The sequence below is a fragment of the Panthera tigris genome, chromosome F3 (assembly GCF_018350195.1).
Source record: "Panthera tigris isolate Pti1 chromosome F3, P.tigris_Pti1_mat1.1, whole genome shotgun sequence".
Classification (NCBI taxonomy): domain Eukaryota; kingdom Metazoa; phylum Chordata; class Mammalia; order Carnivora; family Felidae; genus Panthera; species Panthera tigris.
Window position 1 is genome coordinate 39,394,864 of NC_056678.1, and position 17,873 is coordinate 39,412,736.

The following is a 17,873-nucleotide window of genomic DNA, read 5'->3' on the forward strand; positions in this document are numbered from 1 at the left end:
GGAGCTCCCATTCCGTGAGCTGGCCACTGACATGCAGAAAGTTTTACTGCTGCGCTTAAACAGGTTTAGCACAATGCACAGAGAGCCAGTCTCCGGATTGCTGAATGGTGACAAAATACACCATTAAGTGAAAAATTGGATGGAGATGCTGGCTCATTGGGTTGGTGGTTACAGTCATAAGAAACTCTTCAGGATATTAATAGATTACCATGAGTGGTTTAAATCTCTATGATCGACCTCTTGATATGGTACACAGCAGAATACAAACCCTAAGTAATACCTCAGACAGCACGTGTTCTGGTGCTGACCCGCTCTCCAATCTTGGACCATTAATTTTGCTTCCCTAGAAGCCAGTTTCTTCACCTGTAAATGAGAACGTATCATGGAGTGATCTCAAGAGTTTTGTCACCTCCAACATTCTGGGATTCAATGAATAATAAATCTGCTTGTATCATATTACAGGACCAACGTCAACTGCGCAAAATGGGAAAATACGGCATGAAGTAATCTAACCACTCATATTTTCATGTGTGTAGAAAGAACAGATTTTAAATTCACAGAAATTAAATAGAAATGGCTAAATATTAAAAGATGCTCAGTGTCAATTTTAATTTTAAGATGCAAATAAAAACAATGGCATACCATTTTCATTTGTCAGATGAGCCAAGATGTAACTTTTCAATAACCATTGGTGACCAAGTGTCCGGGAAACTGGCATTTTCAGTGCTGTTGATATGAATGTAAATTGGTACAGCCTTCCCAGAGGTCACTTCGTCAGTATCCATCCAAAGTTACGTGCATATACTCGTTGAGCAAACAATTTCACTTCTAAGAATTTAGCTTACAGATATACTCACAAAAGTATACTAAACTACGTGCTCAGGAATGTTCATGACAAAGCCGAAATACAGCCATGAATGTAACATAAATGTCCATTAGCAGGAAAATGGTTAAATAAATCATAGTGCATCCATTTTATGGGCTATTATGCAGCTGCTAAAAAAATGTCTGTGCTGAAATGGAAAGACGCTAAGAATATTATTAAGTAAAAAAGTAAGTTGGGGGACAATATGCATAATATATAAATTCTTTAAAAATAAAGAAAAGAAGGGGTGCCTGGGTGGCTCAGTTTGTTAAGTGTCTGACTCTTCATTTTGGCTCAGGTCATGATGTCACGGTTCATGGGTTTGAGCTCTGCTTAGAGCTCTGCCCTGACAGTGCAGAGCCTGCTTGGGATTCTCTCTCTCCCTCTATTTCTGCCCCTCCCTCGCCTCCTAAAATAAATAAATAAACAACAAAATAAAGATAAAGAAAAGGAAAATTAGGTATTTGTATAATAGAGAAATTTTCTAGAATGCTATATAATTTTGATCACCTTAGGGACTAGTGATAGGTGGTTAGTGGGTGAGGGACAGATATTTCCTTCCATTTTATAATATTACTATTAAAATTTTTTTTTACCATGATAATTTACATTTATAATTAAAAAAAAAAAAAAAAAACCTGGTTGCCGGGGTGGCTCAGTCGGTTAAGCCACCGACTCTTGATTCTGGCTCCGATCATGATCTCATGATTTGTGAGATCAAGGCCCACATGAGGCTCTGTGCTGACAGCATAGAGGCTGCTTGTAATTCTCTCTCTCCCTCTCCCTCTGCCCCATCCTCACTTGTGTGCATGTATTCCGTTTTTCTCCCTCTCAAAACAAATAAAAATTAAAAAAAAAAACCTACCTAAAATAAGAAACAGCCTTGAGAAACTACGGGGAAGGAATGTCACAGGACAGTATGTAGCCTGATGGCTGGGGAATGGTGCCCAGTGTCCCATCTGGACCTTGACTGCAGGGGTAGAGATTACAGGACTGTATGGACACAAGGACTCTGGTGCACAATTGTTTTTGCCTGCCCAGTATCCTTTCCCCCCTTCTTTCAGTAACAGGACTTAATTTGGCAGGGTGTAGAGGGGGTACCACTCTCCTCCACCCCTCAGTTCATAGGTTTCACGTTGGGGAACCGAATCTTCTTCTCCAGTTCCAAGTGTGGGCGTTGACCTTGGCCTGGCGAAAGCACACAGAACTGTCATGATTGCTTCAGTGGGCCAAGGATGGGCAATGACAGCAGCTCCCAGAACTTCTGCTAGATTTCCTGGAGAGGTGCCCCTTCCCTGTCTGAGTGCAGAGATACTGGAACAAATGTCTATAACTGCTGTGGCCATTGCTGCCACCACTCGGGTAGAGATTTGCCTGAAAATGAAACAAAAACAGAGGAAATCAGATCTTACCTTACATGATGAGAGACAAGTTCCCGTGGGCATCGAGCACCTGGGCCAACCATTCAGAAGCCTTTTCAATTACTTTTCTGTTATCTTAGACTTTCCATGTGCTAAGAAATTCCATTCTTCCTTGCGCTGATTTGAGCTCTATCAATTTAGTCTTACTAAAATCTGTTATTCTAACACTTGATTTTTTTATATTTACTAGAATAGGGCAACCATTCTAAGGATGAAAGAAATCTTCTAAGTGATCAGTCCCATTTATTTTTTTCCTTTCGTTTCTCATGTTCTTCATTTCAAAAAATTGTTAAGAAATTCTTAAATGGCGTCAGCAGTAATTTTCAGAAACTTAAATAGGTAAAAATGGCTTGTCGTCCCAAGGTTTCTTTTTCTCCCCCTTAGTTCTAAGAGCTGTTCAACATCTTTTTTTAATTATTTACTTATTTTTTAAATGTTTTATTTATTCTTGAGAGATAGACAGAGACAGAGCACGAGCAAGAGAGGGGCAAAGAGAGAGGAAGACACAGAGCTCCAGGCTCTGAGCTGTCAGCACAGAGCCCAAAGTGGGGTTCAAACTCATGAACCGCGAGATCATGACCTGAGCCGAAGTTAGATGCTTGACCAACTGAGCTACCCAGGTGTCCCTAACATCTTTTTTTTAGACATGCTGCAAATATGGTTCCAGGTATACATTTCGGTGGTCACCACTCACGAACCCGTCTCTTAGGAGAAAAGGGTCTGCTGTACAAGACATGGAAATTCTGTAACTAGGTGCACATCACTCCCATCACATCTGAAACAGCATATTCAGTATATCCATCACTCAACGTGAATTTCTAACCCATTGGCAAGCATAGCCATGCCAGAAACGCAGCTGGAGGAGGAAATATCAGACCAAACAGTCTAACTTTTGGTTAGACTTTTCTAACCATTCAAAGGCAGGTGCACAATGTGGAAGAGGTCCACGTTTGTGTCCTTACAGGTGTCAGATCACACGCCTGACTTTGTGGCCAGGAGCTCGGTGACATGCTGCCCACCACATTGGTTCATGGAGACCAGAATCAGTGTGGCTCGGGGCGCCCTACGCTAGCTACTCCCTCTCTCACTCTGCACTTCCTCTGCCAGCCCCAATCCTCCAAGCACTCATAAGTCTTGGGAAATTTGGGGGCTCTGCCTGGGGCCCACCCTAAGGAGACACCGCTCTCCTTTGCCCCCACCTACCGCAGACTCAGACCCATCAACAAGGCCTGAAACAGAAAGTGACAGTGATGACAAGGCATCTCGCAGGCAGTGTGCACAGATCAAAGAGAATGGCAAAGAGGCATCTGTGAGTTCTGAACACTCCTCCCATCACTTCACCCGCAGAGTGACAGGCTGCTGTGACCCGTAGCAACTACGGCTTATAGCAACGCCCCTGACTGTGTCTGGCTGTCAAGACTTGCAGGGCTCCTGGGGACCACAGAAGCTGCAGGCGTTGTGGTTCAGTGTTAGACTTTTTGGTCTGAATACATTCAAAGGCAGGTGCACAAGGAAGGAATTGGAAAACCCGAAAGAAAAATACCACTGGCTTACTTTACTCAGCTGTTCCTATTGCGCCATGACTTTTATGCAAGGCCATACTTGGCCTTGTTGGCAACCCCGTGGACTCTGGTCGTATATTACCAATAATTGCTGGAAAAACTTTGCAACCAAGGGTAATGATGAAATGCTGTCTGTGGCGGACTGCAAGGAAGAACTGTTGGCAATTGTGTCTTGATTTCGTATTCAGGTTATTGAAAAAGTGCTACAATAGTTCAAAGGCATGCTTCCCTGGGGTCTCTACATACCTTCTCTTGAACCCACTGCTCTTTCCCTCACTGGCAGAGTGGCCCTTGCTCTCTGCTGTCGGTTTTTCCTTACATCACCTCTACCTGAGCAATCACCCACCTGAATACAGGGGACTTAGAATCAGGCAGGCCTAAATTCAATTGCATTATTTTCCTTAAAAGATAACATATGTGCTGAGAATGATGGGCAGAGGTGGTGAGAACACAAGAAGAGCATATATGTTCTTATTATTTAAACAATTCCTTATCGTCTCAAAGAAAAGAAAAAATCTAGAACACCCTGAGCCATCCCCACCCTGGACTCCTTACTACTCACAAAATTGCCCACTGCAAGCAAACTCATCTTTGAACTTTCTTACCCAATAGTTGCTTTCACTATTGGTCAATCAATGAATAATCATACAGTCTTTGGTTTTAGTCATTGTTATGGAACACTATTTGTGTGCCAAGCTCTGTCCGAAGCTCTGGGGATACAGCCAGGAACACAAGAGACAAGGTCCAGACTTTCTCCACTGGGGGTCTCTAGGAGGGAGACAATAAACAGATAAGTAAACAATCAAACATTGGGGTTTGATAAGACATGAACAGCAGGGAAATGTAAAGGGTGACCAAGCGATCTGGGACAGCGTCTCTGAGAAGGTAGCATCTAAAGTGGCACCTGACAAGGAAGAAGCAGCAACCAGAAGCTAGTTAAGGTCATCAATTCATGCCAAACTCTAAGGTAGCACCAACCCCATTCAAGGAGAGAAATCAGTGCAGCCCCACAAGAGTCAGGGCTTTGGAGACCAGCGTCATGAGGTCAGATTTTATTCTAGGAGTCGTGGAAAGACTCTGAAGAGAGCTAAGGAAAATGGTGACATGATAGGATTGCGTTTTTAAATGATCGCTCTGGCTACTGTGTAAAGGACGGATCTGTAGTGGGAGCAAGAGTGGAAGCCTGGAAGCTGGGAGGAAGCTGTTGAGAAGAACGAAGGGGCACGGTCAAGCTTTCGGTCACTGGCACCGCCCTCCCAGGGGCCATTCCTCCCTCAACCATGGATCAGACATTTGGCAGGACCTTGATAATAAAGATAGCTGCCAAATGCATATCTAGCATTGCCCAAGCTTTCCAGATCTGCTTTCCAAATGCCTTCTCTTGAAATTGTATAGACTGGTGGGGGGTGGGAGGGAGGTGAGGAGGTGACGATGGTGAAAGGGGAAGAAGGGAAGAGAGCTCATTCTCCAATTTACCTTTAGAAATAGAAAAAAAAAAATAACTGCCTTAAACTGAGGGCACAAAATGAGAAAGAACCCACCCAACTCAGCCCTAGAGTTAAGCAGATATCCTGGCTCAACCACCCACCAGCTATGTGACCTCACTTTACTTCTCTAACCTCAGTTTCCTGATCTCTAAAATCAAGTTAATAATATCTTATAGCATTTCGGTGGGGATGAAATGAGATTATGCAACTAAAGCACACGGCTTGTTGCTAGGCAAAACATAGGCATGTTCCTCTTGCCCCACGTGAAAACTTGGCCCCAGGCACAGGTTTCTTATGTAGTCAGAGCAGATGTCTTTGTTGCCCTTCACTTGCAATTCAACCCCACCACTCTTGAGTGAGCCTTTGAAGCCTATCCAATCTTACAGAACTGCTTTTGTAGGTGAGACATCTCTGAGAAGTTCAATTGTGTTTTGGTCCAAAATCATTTGCCATTCTCCTGTCCCTAACACACAGGTCCCTGTGTGTTGATCTAACCAATTGGTAGTGTTTTGAGTAATACATCATGGGGCCAATGGCGCCTTAACGATGTATTACATTAATATATCATCAAAGCCGTGGCATTGTTATGATATATTACTTTAATACATCATTGGAGTGCCATGGCTTTAATGATGTATTACTCAAAACCATAGCAACAGCTAGAAAGATCAAGATAAGTTTTGTATTTTTTAAACTTATTCTCAGTAAATACGATTTTTTAAGTTTCCACAATAAAATAAGTGTTCAAAGGAAACACAAGGATGCAGGTTCTCCTGATAAACCTCGAGATGTTTCCTGGGTCACCCTTCTTCCCCTACTTACTATATGCCTTGCTTCTAAGTTAATTTTAAAACGCCTTATCCAAATCTCATGAAAAATAATATCATTGCTGAACGTATGATTCTGTAAGCTTTCCAAGAAGCTCCAGTTTAATGTTACAATTGCACACTTGTAGGGTGGTTGTTTTCCCAATGGTCGTTCAAGCATTTTCTACCCAATTTTCGAAAGAATCCTAGACTGGATCTGGGCGGCCCTGGGCACTTAGTTGTCCCTCAGAAAGCTTATGGGCAAGTCCCCTGTATTTAACACGATGTCTGATCTGCCCGCATCTCTGCCTTCTCTTTCTCGGTGTGTGTGTGTGTGTGTGTGTGTGTGTGTGTGTGTGTATAAGGTATAGAGCTACAACATGTCAGAGGGATTGAAATCTAAATCTCAAATCTTCCACCTGGCAGCCTCACCAGTCTTCACTGTTTTTAGTACAATGAGATTGGCAAAGAAACCACAGTCGTATAAGTGTGCCAATTGCAACAATCACAACAATCCCAACAATGGCAAGAAAATCTTTTAATCCAGAGCCCCATGGCAGATCTCAGTTATTAACAAGAGTTCCGCTCACTTGGGATTGGTCTGAAAAGTAAACATGAACTTAGTATGTGAACACACCACACACACACACACACACACACACACACACACACACAGTGGGAGAACAAGACATTGGAACCAAAGAGCTGACCCCAAAGCAGACTTTCCTAAGTAGACCCTGATGTTCCAATAACCACAGCCCTTTGAATTCAACTTTTAAAATTCAGTTTGTAAGAAATTCCAGAATCAATGTCATTCAGGGAAGGGTAACACAGCTCTGGGCAGATGTGGCCACGTATTTCTGAAATTTCTCAAATATACTCCTATACTCTCAGTGTTTGGCATGTTGTGAAATCTAGAAGCATCCAGTGAAGCATCTGCCACGGTGCCCATTTCTGCACAGGGGTGGCTCTTGCCTTTTTCACAGCATTGGCTGAAATCTGTCATGCCGGACCCCTCTGAACACCTCTTAGGGCAGGAAGGCCTTTTCTCATTTCAAGTGCCTGACTTGGGAATTGAATTCTCTCTCCCTCTTTCTCTCTTCATCTAGGCTGAAGGACTGCAAGGGAGCCAGCTGCGTGAGAATAGATTAGGCAAGAAATGATGATTCAGCACCCGCCGCTTCCTGCCATGTGCTAAATGATCAGTTTAGTCTCAATCAGCAGATAGAGAAAGAAAAAGCCCGGAGGAGAGACAAGAAGATTCACACCGGAAAAGGGAAGAATGACCGAGATCCGCCACTCAGAAATGTGAGATTTGTGATAAGATTGTGCTGAACAAATATTAGAACAAATGTTTTTGTAGTTTGTTCTAGAGAAAGGGAGCCTGGATGCTTATAAACCACAATTAACCACAGAGCCACTGGAGGCCTCCGAGGTTAGAGTCTGATCCCCGGTTTTACAAATCAGGCACATGAAGTGCTGAGTGGTGCCGCACTTCCCAGGGCACTTTGGGAGAGTTTCGTTATTACATTCTGTGGCACTCAGATAGGGGTAGAAGTCTTCCTCTGCCCAGAATGGTCCCCCTTCATCTTGTGCATTTGGCCCAAGTCCTGCTGCTCCTTTAAAAGCTAAGTCCCCGGCCCACCTCCTCCAGGAAGCCTTCCTGACTTCCTCCAGCCTGTGGTGATTTCTCCTGATACCGACTATCCTTTTGAGCTTTTGTCATTTGCTACTTTGTATTGTCGCTTGCCCTTTCGAAGACAGGAAATAACTTCAACTTCAGAAAGAGTGCCCTTTGAGGATGTGCGAATCTCCTCTGGGCAGGGCAGGGCCAGGGTGGGGGGAGGGGAGGGGGGGTTGGGAGTGGTGGGGAGGGTGTGAGAGCAGAGCTTTTGGGACAGAGGATCAGCCTTGCCACATGCTATGGGCTTCTCTTGCAAAGCACCTTCCACAAAGCAGCTCACTAATACAAAGTTCCAGAAAGGTGGAAAAGGTATTATGCGATCCTTTGTAAAGATATTTTCAATGCCATTATGAATATTTGCCTGTTCCCTGACTTTAGGGACAATCTGTCGGTTATTTGCAAAGAGGAAGGAAGCCCTGTTGCAAGTCCTTTAATCAGGGTACAAAATAAAACTTTAGTGTCTCTCCTCCTTTCACCATTATACAATAATCATTTTAAGTTGAATTGGCACAGTATTATTTTTATATATAGTCAGAGATATGAAGATATATATATAGAGAGAGAGATGCAGTTTCTCTGCCATAAAGAATAGTTTGAAACACACACACAAATAACAGCCACAAAATACTTGGTAATTTTTGTCTGGATTCTTCAAAAAAATATATAGAAATCGATGACCTTATCAGAATTCTTATTGAGAAACAGATATTGGGGTGCCTGGGTGGCTCAGTTGGTTAAGCGTCCGACTTCGCTCATGTCATAATCTCACAGTTCATGAGTTCGAGCCCCGCGTCAGGCTCTGTGCTGACAGCTTGAAGCCTGGGGCCTGCTTCGGATTGTGTCTCTCTCTCTTTCACTGACCTTCCCCCCGCTTGTGCTTTTTCTGTCTCTCTCTTTCTTTCTCTCTCTCTCTCACAATCCGTGAGCTTGAGCCTCACATAGGGCTCTGTGCTGACAATTCAGAACCTGGAGCCTGCTTCAGATTCTGTGTCTCCCTCTCTGCCCTTCACCCACTCACACTCTGTCTCTCTTTCTCTCAAAAATAAATAAACATTCAAAAAATTAAAAAAAAAAGAAAGAGATATTATTATACAGCCTCCTGAGAAGTCTTGTCTTTTCATACATACACAAATTAATAATTGTCTCAGGTAAGCAAAAGTTGCTCATTAATAATTGTGTGTGTATTAACACATACATACACAACTTGCTCACACTCATCCAAAGACTACTCTTCCTTAATTCTTCAAACCTTTCCCCAAACCTTCCAGAGAGCTCTTGAGAATCAACCGAATTTTCGTGATATAAGGAAAGGCACATTCGATTCAAAGCATTCATCTTTCAAATGCTTAAAACACGTCCTTATGAGATGTCATCTTGGAAAAGATTCTGCCTGCTACTCAACGACAATATTTCATAGATTACTAGAAGGTTATGGTCTACCAGTCTAGGAGGAACACACAATGAACTGGTTTCCCTGAATCTAATTCTATTAAGCACACTGAACGCATGCCTTCTTGCTCTGGAGTTTTCAAATGCATTCAAATGCTTGACAAGAACAACACAGAAACTAAGCTTCCCGTCAGGGTCAGGATGTAGCATTTCTGCTTCACATACAAGGAACAGATTCCTTTCCTTTCTCACTTTCCAATGATCGTGTGTTGGACAGATACAAACAATGGAACTCTGTACTTCCGAAATCCCAGCTTCAGTGCGTATGCTAGAACAAAGTAATAGCCACGTGACACTTTTCTGAGGCAAAACACTTCTCCCCAGGAAAAAAAAAAAAGTGGTCAGGCATTATATGTTTCCCCCAGTAATGCTAGTCTCTTCTTGACCTTCCTTCCTGCTGCTGTTATATCCTTTGTTACCAAGATAACTTGTTTATAAAAGTGCTTGTATCAGTTACTGAAAACAAGTGACACATGCTTTACCTGGGGTGTCTGCAAAAGACAAGAGACTAAAGCAAGAGACAAGCAAGAGACTAAAGCAGACCCTCCTTTCTGAATCTTGAGTTCTACTGTAAATGGAATTTGAACTTCTAAAAATTGTTTTTTGGATACAAGAGTGCCCGCAGAATAAAAGTCTTGCTCTGGGGGGCGCCTGGGTGGCTCAGTCAGTTGAGCGTCTGACTTCGGCTCAGGTCATGATCTCACAGTTTGTGGGTTCAAGCCCTGTGTTGGGCTCTGCGTTGGCAGCTCAGAGCCTGGTGTCTGCTTTGGATTCTGTGTCTCCCCCTCTCTCTGCCCCTCCCCTGTTCACACGCTCTCTCTCTCTCTCTTTCTCTCTCTCAAAAATAAACATTAAAAATTTTTTTTATAAAGTTCTTCCCTGAAAACCACAAATACTGTTTCTTTCTTCTTTATGTCTTTGATCTTTCATCTCATTATATTATCGTGTTTCTGAAATTAAAAAATGTATTTGTGCATTCATGTATGGTAACTAGACTTTCAGCATTGATCATTTTGTGATATATACAAATGTCAAGCCGTTGAAGCTAATACGTTATATGTCAGTTATATCTCAATTTTTAAAGATGTACCCATGCATTGCTTTATCGGGTACAATTGGCAGGTCTTGCAAAACTCACTCCCCGCCCTCGTTATTTGCTCTATCCAGACTGTACCGTGCAATCCCCAAACGAGCCCCGTTCTCCTGCGACTCCGAACCCTTAGTGAATCCCTCCACCTACAACACCCTCTTTCCACCCTTTGCCTGGCCAGTCACTCCTTGTGCCCGGAGTCCCACACTAGGCTTCATTTACCCCATGAAGCTCCTCTGATGGCCTAGCCCTTTATTAGGATAGATGCTTTTCCTGTCTGTCTCCGCAGCCCACTGCACTTCTCCTGAACCCATCACCGATCACACTGTGTTGTGAATGTCCGCTTCCTCTTCAAGCCCCCTCCCAAGACCGAGGTTCCCAGGGGACAGGGACTCCATCTTCTTCATCATTAGACACCTAGTACTAACAGTGCTTGGCACACAGCAGACGTACTCACTATATCCTTGTGGAAGGAGTAAGTGAAAGTGACGTTAAGTGTCTAACAAGGAAGAGTGGTGAGGCTATAGTCCTGCACAGAAAACTAAGTGTCGATTAAAACCTGCTTCCTCTCAGGGCACCTGGGTGGCTTAGTAGGTTAAGTGTCAGACGCTTGATTTCAGCTCAGGCCATGATCTCACAGTCTGTGGGATAGAGCCCCGTGTTGGGCTCTGTGATGACAGCGGGAAGCCTGCTTGGGATTCTCTCTCCCTCTTCTCTCTCTGGCTCTCCGTCTCTTACACACTCTCTCTCTCCCTCAAAATAAAATAAGCATTAAAAAAAAAAAATTTGCCGGTGCACCTGGGTGGCTCAGTCGGTTGAGCATCGGGCTCTTGGTTTTGTCTAAGGTCATGATCTCACAGTTTCATGAGTTTGAGCCCCATGTCGGGCTCTGTGATGGCAGCTCAGAGCTGGCTTGGGATTCTCTCTGTCTTCCTCTCTCTCTGCCCTTCTCCTGCTCATACTGTGCCTGTCTCTCTCAAATAAATAAGTTAAAACAAACAAACAAACAAACAAACTTGCTTCCTCTTGTCCACCACATTCCAGTCCATTGCCCTCTCCCCATTCCTTGAACAGGGTTGGCTCTTTCCTGCCTAAAATTCCCTCCCTAGATCATGTGGTTAGATGCTACTTGCCATTCATATCTCGGCCTGAAGGTCATCTCTTCAGAGTGGCCTCCCTGAGTCATCCGGGCTAAATGAACTACCTAGCATTTAATATCATTTCACCTGTTACATTTCTCTGCATGGCTCATATTACTAGCCTGATATTTTATTTCTGTATTTGTTTATTTTGCCACCCCACCAGCATCAGAATATAAGCCCAGTGAGAGTGGAGACCTTATCTGTCTTAACCTCAGAGCCTAAAACTTCATGACACATGGTAGATGCTTAAATGAATGAATTGGTGAATGAACAAATGTTTAAAAGATCTAAAAGTTCTATCTTTTAGTCAGAAATCACCATGTACATATTCAGAAAATGCTTCAAAATCAGCCAGAAAAAACAGTAGGTTTATATACTACTTACTGGTGTTAACATCTTTCGCTTTGTATTCCTTACACACCTGAATCACCGTGGAGGACACGAGGGTGTCACATTCTGAAAGGAGGAAATCAATTCTAAGTGATACTGAGCACAGGTGCAGGTGACATTTCAGGGCAGCGCTCTCAGGGCAGCGCTCCTTATAGAAAGGATCTCATGCCTGTACCTGAGCACATAAACACCTGACAGTCTGCCCCAGTTGGCATTCAGAAATAAATTCCAACTTCTAAAGAGGACCAGTGTCTAGAATAGGCAAGAAGGTCTTGGAGACAAAGGGCTACAGACAAGAAGCTGAGTTCTTAGAAGACCCGAAGGGATTTTAGTCTTACCACCACGTCTAGAATCAACAAGCAAGTTCAGACACTGGGCCCCCCCACCCCCCAAGCATTTCCTGGATCTAATGAGGCAGAAACCCAACATCTGAATAAATATGTCTCCCACTCGGGAGACTTGAGGAACCCTAGGACCATCTGCAGGTTCTAAGCCCCGGGAGCGGCACTCAGCAGACTCTTTGGTATAAAACCCCTGCTCTAAGGACAAGCTTTGATCAAAAGTACAAAACACATTTCCTTTAGAGCTTAAAGGCTCTATCTTTAGATAGAGCTTAGATAGGCAGCTTAAAGGCTGCCTCTATCCTTCCAAAAGCATACAACACCCTTGAGAGCTACCAGGTACTGGGAAAATCACCGTCGCTCTGAGCCCCCAAACTAATAATGGCACAATTAGCCATCCCAGACTAAGATGAGTGATGCTGCACAGGCCAACCTAGGCTTGAAACCAGGTTCCTCCACTTATTAACTGTGTGACCTTGGGCAAGTTCCTTAACCTCTCTGAGCTACCGTTTTTCCACGTGTTATCTCAGAATTATTGGCAGGGCTAAATGAACTAAGGATAAAGCACTTGGCAATAAGTGAAGGTTCAAGAATTGTTGGCTATTGTCATTATTACTGTCACTAATAAACAAAAGTGGTTGTTACAGAGATACGAATGTCACAGAATAGGGAATTGCGGCTCAGGATTTTTTGTTATGTGGATTCATTTACAAAAGAGCTATCAAAGAATAGTTCAAAGTCCAAGGCTCAGATTGCTACATGCTGGTTCTTTGCAATGCCCCCTTTTAGGAAATCTCTTTGAAATTTTGGGTGTATAAGCTAATATGGCATGGTATTAACAACATGTCATTGCTTCTCTAAAAGGAATTATACTGTATATCCGCAGGATGAAACTCACCACTCTTGGGCTATAATTAGTTCATGTCCATTAAATAGCGGTTGCACAACTTCCTAGTAATTTACTGGTATCCTAAATTATAAGGCTGCTTTTTGAAAATATTTTTCCCTACATCATTTTTCCCTCTCAGTCTCATTTAGGTTTGGGTCTCTTAAACCAGAATGGGAACTAGCTGCTTTGTGCATATCAGAGAAAAGATTCTAAAGCCATCCATTTAACTATATCCTAAATTTCATCAACAAGGGAAAGAGAAAATTCATCTGGCAATTGAGATATTAATAAGGCAAATGAAGTCACATGGAATTAACTGTAACGTTAAAGTCTATTGTTTCTGTACCTCTTCAGAAACACAGTTGTAAAGAACATCATTAGTTTGTGTGTGATATTCCATGATGTTCAATTGATTATAAACAGATTGATTACATGGAGTGTGCACTGTTGAGCAAGAAAATTTAAATCAATGACAGATACTCTCCAAAGGTCTTTAAAGAGATCATCACTTAATAATAATAATAATAATAATAATAAAGCAGTGTTAGACTTGGTATCATTTCCAATGCTACCGAAAGAAAATAGACCTTGAAAATCTTAAATTAAAATATATTATGAAAGTGAAAAGCAGAGTCATCTTTTAAGAAAAAGACACTGTCTCACATAAAAATGAAATAAATTTGCATTCATTTAGAAAATTTAAAGTAAATCAATAACACATAAATTACGGGAAACTGAGCAGCTGGTTTTCAAAAAAAGATAATCTACACTCTCCTTTATTTTGGTATTAAACAACCTAAGCCAAAACGCTACCTGGAAACGGAGGCCTATGCAAAGCGTACTGATTGTCCTATCTTACCTGCATTCCTACAAATGTACCTGATCAACTTAAATGACATTTAAATAACTGACTGGTAACAGAATATACTCACTCCTCAGTGACAGGAAAGAGGGACCTCATTCTCATTATTCTCCCATTACCTCTGCTGCACGATACAAGTTTCATTCCTATTTTCTTATCCAATTACATCTTGCTCAGTTCCTCACTAAAATTTATAGCAAACTTTGCAAAGCTTTTGACCTGTATCATCTTATTAAACTTTTATGAAAAATCAATGGAGCTCCATCATATCATGGGGCTGTTCCTCACACAGCTGTCAGTGGTGAGTGGAGAAGTCTCTTTATCCCCAAATCTGATGAGAGAGATTGGAGCTACAAGTTCTCATTTTATAAGCTAAGGTGCCATAAATAGGAGATTCTTATATTTTTCCAAAATATGGCATTTTAAGAATTGCAACCATTTGAAAACAAGCCTGGAAGGGACACAAAAGAGTGAGTTTTTAATCATTTATCTTTTTTTGTTGTTGTTCTCATTGGCTTTGGCCCAGAATGATGCATCAGTCCCTGGACCACAGAGAGCCCGGGAGGCAACAGGACTAAGCAGCTGAACAGCTTGAGAGACAAGAGACAAGAAGAGATAGAAGCTATCCAGGTGCAGTGACATGCCCTGCTTAGGAGTTCAGGTACTCATGTCCCTAACGTCCTCAGCCACCACCTCCTACACGGGGCATGATAACCATGTTATCATGATACACGGTTTTGAAGAAATGCCAGATTGTCTTTCCTCACGTTGCCAACCGGCAATGCAATCTGTCCTCTGCTGACTCTGCAAATGGCACCACATTAGATTCCAGATTTTTTTTTTTTTTTGGTAAAGTTTATTTATTTATTTTGTGAGAGACAGAGACAGCATGAGCGTGGGAGGGGCAGAGAGAGAGGGAGAGAGAGAATCCAAAGCACTCGCAGTGCAAAGCTCAATGCAGGGCTCGACCTCACGAACTGTGAGATCGTGACCTGACCCGAAATCCAGAGTTGGACGCTTAACTCACTGAGCCACCCAGACGCCCTGGTTCCAGAAATGTTTAAATGAAAAACTCAAGTCCAGTTCAGGAACTGAGTCAGAACTGGTGTCAGAGATCTCCTCATCCCACTCTGACTCACTGTATAGAAATCACCATGCACAGTGCTTTTTTCCTGCCCTCTCCCCTGAGCCCTGGGCCTGTATATCCAGTCACCTACAAGACACCTCCATCTGGCTGCCCTATGGGTCCTCAAACTCAGTTTGCCCAAACTTGACCTTACCATCCTCTTGCTCTACAGCTATCTCGGTGATGTGTACCACTAGTCACCCAGTCACTCAGTCCAAAAACCCGAGATTCAGCCTAGAATCCTCTTACCTCTTAAATTCATCACTTCTCCCCCATCTGCACCCCTCAACTCTCAGCTCCATCTTTACAGCCAACACAGGAGCCCACAAAATCTCTCTTCTGGACCATCACAAATAGCTTCCTAACTGTTCTCTCAGCCCTCCATCTTGGCCATAGGAATTCATGATAAACTCTGACATCATAATGATCTACTCCCACTCCCCTTAAAAAAAACTCTGACCACATGGTCCTCTCCACTAAAGTCCTTCTGGGTCACCATGAGTCACCTTCAGAATAAGGCCCAGCTACTCTATATGACAGGACTCTAACCTTCTCTTCAGTCATGGCCTTATTCAGCTGCCATTTTTTGAGCACTCTGTATATGCAAGGCCATGGGTTTTGTTTATTTTCCAAATAAATGCTGGTCAAACATGGATTCACAGACCTCTTACAAAAATGTCTCCCTCAAGAATTCTGGTATCTGGTGACTTGAGTTTGGTTTCTGTTATATTTGAAAATATAACAAATGACAAGAGACTCTGAAACTCACACACCATCCTTCTTTTGCCAATGGTTTCTCTCTCCCCTTTGATTTTAAGAGTGGCCACAACCTTTCTGAGGAGGAAACAGCTGCACTGAAAAGAATGCCTAAAGTCCACCAACAGGTAGTCATTAAACTAAATGATCTAACGTTGGCTGAAGGCAAAATCTCTGAAGAATTCAGAGTTAATATGATGCGAGAGATACTAAGTAATGGGCCCATTCCTACCTCAGGAGTGGTGCTTAGGAGCATGTATTAATGGCATACAGACTTAGGTTCAAGTCCCCCTCTGCCACTTACTGAGTATGAAGCCTTGCTACATACTTAATCTCAGTGAGCTTAGCCTCCTTACCTGTAAATGGTGATACTCATCAGAGTACGTGACTCCCAGAGGTCACTGGAAAGACTACATGAGAACTTGACATGGAATCCAGCATAGAGTAAGAGCTCAGTAAATGCTAGTTATCACTTTTTTTTTTTTTTGGTAAATGCTAATTATTATCAGCACATGACCTAAAAAGACTTCCTGCTAGTTATCATGATTCTCTGTACACAGTGATATTCCTTTTTTCTTAATGATCTACTTCCTAGATTAATTTTCTCCACCTACTCTGTCACATGTAAGACAATTCTGCTCAGTTTAACCAGAGCCAAATGGAAGTTAAGATGCATTTCAAAATAATCCAAGATTCTTCTTTCTCTAAACACTCCTGAAGTCTAGCTATTCCCCAGGATTTTGTCCTAGCCCTTCTTAGTCTCTTTGAGGAAACTCATCTATTTCTATAGCATAGTGAGCCTTGTTGACTGTCAAGTTCGTTTTCTTTTTTTTTTTTTTTTTATAATGTTTATTTTTGAGAGAGACAGAGCAATGGAGAGACAGAGCATGAGCAGGAGAAGGGCAGAGAGAGAGGGAGACACAGAATCCAAAGCAGGCTCCAGGCTCTGAGCCGTCAGCACAGAGCCCGACGCGGGGCTCAAACTCACGGACTGTGAGATCGTGACCTGAGCTGAAGTCGGACGCTTAATCGACTGAGCCACCCAGGCGCCCCTGTCATGTTCGTTTTCTAACAGAATGCCAGTTCTCATTCAAGTACCCATCCCTCCCTCCTGTGCTTCTAGAGCGACAGCTCCACCCCAAGCTCCATGCGTGGGCCCAAACTCTTCAAGTGAATGGACTGCAGAGTTCTGGGGAAGGCTTCTGTGCCTTCTCCTTTTAAGAGAGACACTTCCAGTATGTTCTGTCTTTTTTTTTGGACATCGTTGGATGTGCCCATGAATGAGGCCTGGAGCTGATGGAGCCATGGGCCATGAGTCAGGGGAGAAGACTATGAGGAAGCAGGCAGAGTTTGGAGTATGCCTGAGAAATAAGACTGGAGCCTGTCACCACATGAGCCTGATCACCACCCTTCCTCTGGGCTTTTCCATTTTTCCAAGTTAATAAATCTCCTTTGATTTTTGAGTCACTTTGAGTTGGATTTCTGAGTTACTTGCAGCCCAAAGTATTTCAATTGATGCATGTGACTTCAATTACTACCTATAAGCTGATAAGCTCAAACTGATATCTTTAACAAGAAACTTCTTCCTAAGTTTAGACCCATATTTCTGGATACTTCATGCTATACCACCAACATTTCAAAGATAAATTGAACTCACAATCTTCTCGCAAACACCAGCTCCTCCTCCTATATTCTCTATCTCAGTTGACTAACACCACTGTCAATCCAAACAACCTATCCAGAATCCTGAGGCCATCCTTGTCCCTACCCTTCTCTTCTAGTAGATTTTTGCCCTATTCCTACTTTGGCCAGTGGGTCACCATATCCTGTTGCTTGTACCTTCCAGACCTCCATAATGTATACCTCTTCCCTCCCTGTTGTCACTGTCTTAATTCATACTTTTGTCCTTTATTCCCTGGACTAACACCAAAGAGTGGTTAATTTCCCTGCCCTAGATTGTTACCATCCAATCCAGAGTTATCACAATAACAAATACTGAGCAT

At 42.8% G+C, this 17,873-nt stretch overlaps 1 long non-coding RNA gene across 1 annotated transcript; it reads right to left on the reverse strand.

Annotated features, from left to right (window-relative positions):
• Window positions 1-1,606: 1,606 nt before the first annotated feature.
• LOC122235938 lies at window positions 1,607-15,529 on the reverse strand. Its single transcript, XR_006214081.1, has 3 exons — window positions 15,364-15,529; window positions 11,891-11,962; window positions 1,607-2,239 (listed from the first exon to the last, which is right to left on the reverse strand). It is a non-coding gene; the product is annotated as an uncharacterized LOC122235938 (long non-coding RNA).
• Window positions 15,530-17,873: the final 2,344 nt, after the last annotated feature.